This window comes from Plecotus auritus, assembly GCF_963455305.1.
Source record: "Plecotus auritus genome assembly, chromosome: 1".
Taxonomy (NCBI): Eukaryota; Metazoa; Chordata; class Mammalia; order Chiroptera; family Vespertilionidae; genus Plecotus; species Plecotus auritus.
This window is the reverse complement of record NC_137770.1, coordinates 34,246,335-34,251,558: the sequence shown is the minus strand read 5'-3', so window position 1 is coordinate 34,251,558 and position 5,224 is coordinate 34,246,335. Positions and strand designations below refer to the sequence as shown.

Sequence of the window (5,224 nt, the reverse complement as noted above, 5' to 3'; positions counted from 1 at the left end):
CAAGAAGTATAAGGTGGAGTTCTTGCCCTCAGAGTTGAATTACGGACAAAGCTCAGTATCAGAATGAGGGAGCGAGCAGGTAAGACTGTTTCGTGAAGTAGAGTCTAAGGGCTCAGCAATCAACCAGCTCAGAATTATCAAGGCAGAAGTAATGAGCTCCCCAGATAGGAGGAGCTCACATCTCATTTCCTGTAGTCACTCCATCCTCCTCCTGCACCATGCTCCGAGGAACACTTACCGCACAGCACAGCTGGCGCTTCTGAGTTTGCCTCTTTTTCCTGGCAGGCAGTGATTTCTCCTTCAAAGTGTATCTCAGGGCAACCCAAATACTTGATTAAGGAAAATTTCTCTATGTAGAAACGTGCCAGGTAATAAATGTAGAAGGTCCCAACCACTCTTATGCTAAGAAATGTTATGGTGTTTTGTTATTTCCTGAGGATGTATTTAATTATCCCATAGTAATTATGTATTTTCAAATCAATTTGTCATTTTTTTCCATTTAATCATTATACATTCTGAGTCACAAGTATCATGTGTGTGCAAATTCAGACATGGTTTCCTCAGGGAAATTATATTTTTATTATCTTTATACTAAAAAAATAAATGTAGAAGGAATAATAGAGTTAGGATATTACCATCTTGCAAAACTGTAATGGAATGATGGGTATTGCTCATTGGTGACAGCGAGAGACATCTAGTCATAATGTGCCCCCAATGGAAATATACACCAATGATGTATTCCTGGAAAAAAGCAACAACACCCAAATCAGATCGAGATTCTAAATCTAACATTGGATTTATAGGAAATTCAGGGAAGAAGGAACATGTTAATACTATAGGGATTCAATCAGAAATTTCAAAATGGGGAGAACTCTGAAGAAAAAAATTATCCTACTCTTCAAAAAATAAGGGGGTGGGAACAGGGGAGGTAACCTTCAGGGTAAGAAAGAAACTTAAAAGATGTATCAGTCAAATGCAATGTGTGGGCCTTGCTTGGATCCTGATACGTACATTTGACCCTTGAACAACAAGGGGGTTAGTGGCACTGACCTCCTTGCAGTCAAAAATCCCTGTATTACTCTGCATCCACAGTCCCAACTGTGGATAGAAAATACTGTTTTTGATGTGAGGTCTGTTGGATCCACTAATGCGAAACCCAGGGATACCAAAGGCTGACTATATATTTATTGAGAAAAATACATGTATAAGTGGACCCATGCAGTTCAAACCTGTGTTGTTCAAGAGTTAAATATATATAGTTTTTATACATATAATAGCATGTACATATATAATATTATCAGGAAAATTGACTACTTAGGGGATATTTGATAATAAAGAATTATTGGTAAATTTGTTAGGTGTAATAATGTTATTGTTTTGTACCCCCACCCTTTTAGAGGCACAAACGTAAATATTTACAAAAGGGGGGAAAAAAGGCAGGCAATGGAAAGGAAGATGAGAAAAAATGAGCAGCTATCAACTCTCCATAAACTATCGGATATGGCTGCAGGGTGACTGGTGAGTATTACACCCTCTTCTCTAATCCTTTTGCTTTGCAACAAGCACAGACCAGAGCATGCGTGAGAATGTCAAACAAACAGGACATGCCCGCAAGAGAAAGAAAACAGTAACAAAATGCAGTAAATCCACTGCAGGCTGAGACAGCTGGAATCAACTTCAGGCTGTGCCAGCAGCAGGGCAGTCTGGCCTCAGATGGATCCTGCAGAGGATTTACGGCACAATTCCTACTTCAGGGGAGTGTGTGCTTTTGTGTGGCTTCTCTGGGCCCACTGACTATGAATAATGTGCTGGTTCCTCCCCAAACACTGTTGCTTAATTTGGGAATAATTATCTTCTCTCCCCCTAACACGCCCATCTCCCTGCACACAAACCCTTTATCCTGAGCTGATAATTACACAGTGATGCAGCCCTACAAGGCACAAAACGAGCATTTGCTTGAGGACACCAGTCTAAGTCATTGCCCACAAAGAATAAAGTGAGGAGGAGCCCTAAATGTCATCACAAGACTCACACTGCAACATGTACCCATTAAAGAACAATTGGGTGGGTTTTCAGAACTAGAAAAACTTTTTTCCACTAGTTCTCACAGCAAACCAGGAAGAGTGGTGGTTATAGCTGCTGGCTTTTCAAGTCAGAACCCTGAGGTACAGAGCTGTGGTTACCAGTCCAGAATTGTAAGTTTGTCTTACTAAATCATTGGTTTATTGATTCACAAACTAATATTTATTGTGTATGCGCTGCACTGGGCCCTGAGAATACCCCCATGACAATGCAGCCAGACAGTGCTCTGCCACATGGCTGGAGTTCCTCCTTGTGGAGGGGGGATTGAGAGGGAATTAAGAGGGGCCAGATGCCCGGCTGGTGTAGCTTGGTGGTTGAGAGTCAACTTATGAACTAGGTCATGGTTCGATTTCCAGTTGCCATGGTTGTGGGCTCGATCCCCAGTGTGGGGTGTGCAGAAGCAGCCAATCAAAGATTCTCTCATCATTGATGTTTCTATCTCTCTCTCTCTCTCCCTCTCCCTTTCTCTCTGAAATTAAAAAAATAATTTTTTTTAAAAAAAGAAGGGCCAGATGGTTTGTACTTTGTAGGTTGTGGCAAAATGTTGAGATTTTATCTAATTGTGATTGGATTCAGATGGAGGGTTTTAGGTGTGACATGATCTAATTTATATTTGAAAGGATTACTCTGGCTACTATGTGGAAAGTGGGCTGGGGTTGGGGATGGGGATTGGAGAATGGAGGCTGGGAGATCAGTCCAAGGCTACGGAGGTGGCCCAGGAGAGGGAAGATGGTGAGCTACTAGAGATGGATTCCGGATAAGGTAGAGTTGACAGGATTTGCTGATGGATTAGATGTTGGGAATGAGGAAAGAGAAAGCAAGGATAACTCTAAAATTTTTTCCCTAAGCAACTGGGTGTTTGTATTTCCATATGGAAGAATGGATGAGTAACAGGCTGAGGGAGAAAATCTTGAGTTCATTTGAAATGCCAATTAGTCAACTACATAGGGATGAGTCAGCCTTCAGATATACAGGCTGGCACAAAAGTAGGTTTACAGTTGTTTGTATGGAAAAATATTATAATAATTAATAGATAAGACTACAAGAATAAACTGTGTTTTCTTTATTCCCAACTATAAATCTACTTTTGTCCACCCTGTATAGATTGGGAGTTCGGGGAGAAATCAGAGGTGGAAACACAGATGTGGAAGTAACTGGTTATGAGACTGGATAAGATTACCTAAGGAGAACGTGAAGTTGGAGAAGACAAATGACTAGCTATAGGACACTCTACATGTTAGAAGGGGCATAGGAGGGGCAAGCAAAATGTAGCAAATCTCTTATGTGCTCCAACAACTCAACTCACCTTCAGAATGTGCCACCAGCTAGTGAGATAAGAGAAAACCAAGAGAGTGAGATTTCATGGAAGACAAGAGAAAAAAGTGTGACATGAAGTAGGGAGTAGGCAGCTGGTAGAAATGCTGCCGAGAGAACTAGTAAGATGACAACAAGGGAGCTGACTAACAGATTTGGTAGGTGAGCTCCTGTCGGTCCAGTTCAACTTCAATGAAATCATTTTCTCGAAGAGATGGGTTTTGAATCCTCACCTTGAGTACCAGCTCTTGCATATTAAATGGAAATGTTCCAGTGAAGAAAAATGGCTGGAATGCTGGCGCTGGTCCTGCATATGTCCCATTTTGAGGCTCCAGAGACACTGGTGGCTTGGTCGGGACAGAAGAGAACAGTGATGGACTCTGATTCACTGGTGGCTGACAAACAGGTTTTGTGCTTTCTGGTGTTCTGAGTATAGCAGAGGGGGCAGACACATCCCCATTCTGAACCAGTGCCAAAGAGGTGTGGTCCCCCGGAAAGGCCCCCAGCAGGGGAGGTTCTCCAGGGGGTGAGGCAGGGGGTGTGGAGGGGCCCCCATTCTGCAGCGGGGCCAAATCCTCTGCCATGGGGGTGGAGATAAAAGGGAAAGCTGGACTGGCCAAATAGTTGGGAACAAAGGGCAGGTCTGACTCCTTCTTCATCTGGAGGAGGTTGTCACCATCATCATCTCCTTCCACTCCCATTATCTTTCTGATTTCTCTTCTTGATGTTGACTGGCATTTCTCCTTTTGTGGTAAGAATCTCTTTGTCAGCTCCTGATTTTAACAAGTAAGAGACCACCTGACCATGATTGCGTTTACAGGCCCAGTGTAAACAGGTCCAGCCGTTGACCTCATTTTGGGAGTTCACATCCACCTCGCTCTCCACCAGTTTCTGCACCGCCCGAATGTCCCCCAAGGCCGCGGCCTCCCGCAGCCTCTCCTGCTGCTCCTTCTGCTCTAGGCCAGCTTTCATCTTCCCCGCGGCCGCAGGCCCCCGCCCGCCCCGGGCCGTCAGCGCCGCCGCCACCGCGGCCCGCTCCCGGCCATGGGGAGAGAGCGCGGGGCTGTCCCGCCCTGCTCGCACCGCCTCCTGCGCCCGGCCCGGGGCCTCGGCTCTCTCCCGCTGGCCGCCCGCCGCTCCCCTGCTGCTCCCAGCCCCGCGGGCCCAGTCGTCCGCCCCAGCCTCGCCTCCCGCAGGCCGGCTTCGGCCACGGTAATCTTTTTCGTTTGCTGCAAGGAAGCACAGATACACATTTAATGCTCTATCATGAGAACTTGGAGCTTTGGTCTCTCAGGTTTTCATTTTCTATTTTTACAGCTTTGTGTTTTTTTATACTTTTTCTTTTGTTTGTTTCTTTTTTAAAAATTAAATTTTTTATTTTGAAACAATGGCAGATTGGCATGCCAATGGAAAGAAAGAACACAGAGAAATCCTGCAAACCCTTTACCCATTTTCTCTCAGTGGTAACATCTTGCAAAATTATAGCACAATTTCACAACCAGGATGTTATAATAATCCAGTTAACATCTTTAGTTGATTTCTGTTTTAGACTGTTAAGTTAGAAATGCCAATAGCCATCCAAGTAGGGATGAATCAGCCACAATAATTCCATTCCCACAAGAATCCCTCATGTTGCACTTTTATAGCCACACTAGAGGCCCGGTGCATGAAATTTGTGCGTGGGCAGGGTCCCTAGACTTGCCTGTGATCAGGGCCTATTGGGGCCTGCCTTCGTTCCGTGCCACCCTCTGGTGGTCAGCACATTTCACAGTGAGCGATCGAACTTCCTGACTTCCTGTTGAACTCCTGAGTGGACACTTTGCATATT

General features: G+C 44.6%; 1 pseudogene across 1 annotated transcript; it reads right to left on the bottom strand.

Moving 5' to 3' along the window:
- Window positions 1-3,542: 3,542 nt before the first annotated feature.
- Window positions 3,543-4,368, bottom strand: LOC308253543 (ankyrin repeat domain-containing protein 40-like; annotated as a pseudogene). Its single transcript has one exon. The product of its transcript is annotated as an ankyrin repeat domain-containing protein 40-like (transcript).
- Between the last annotated feature and the right edge of the window lie 856 nt (window positions 4,369-5,224).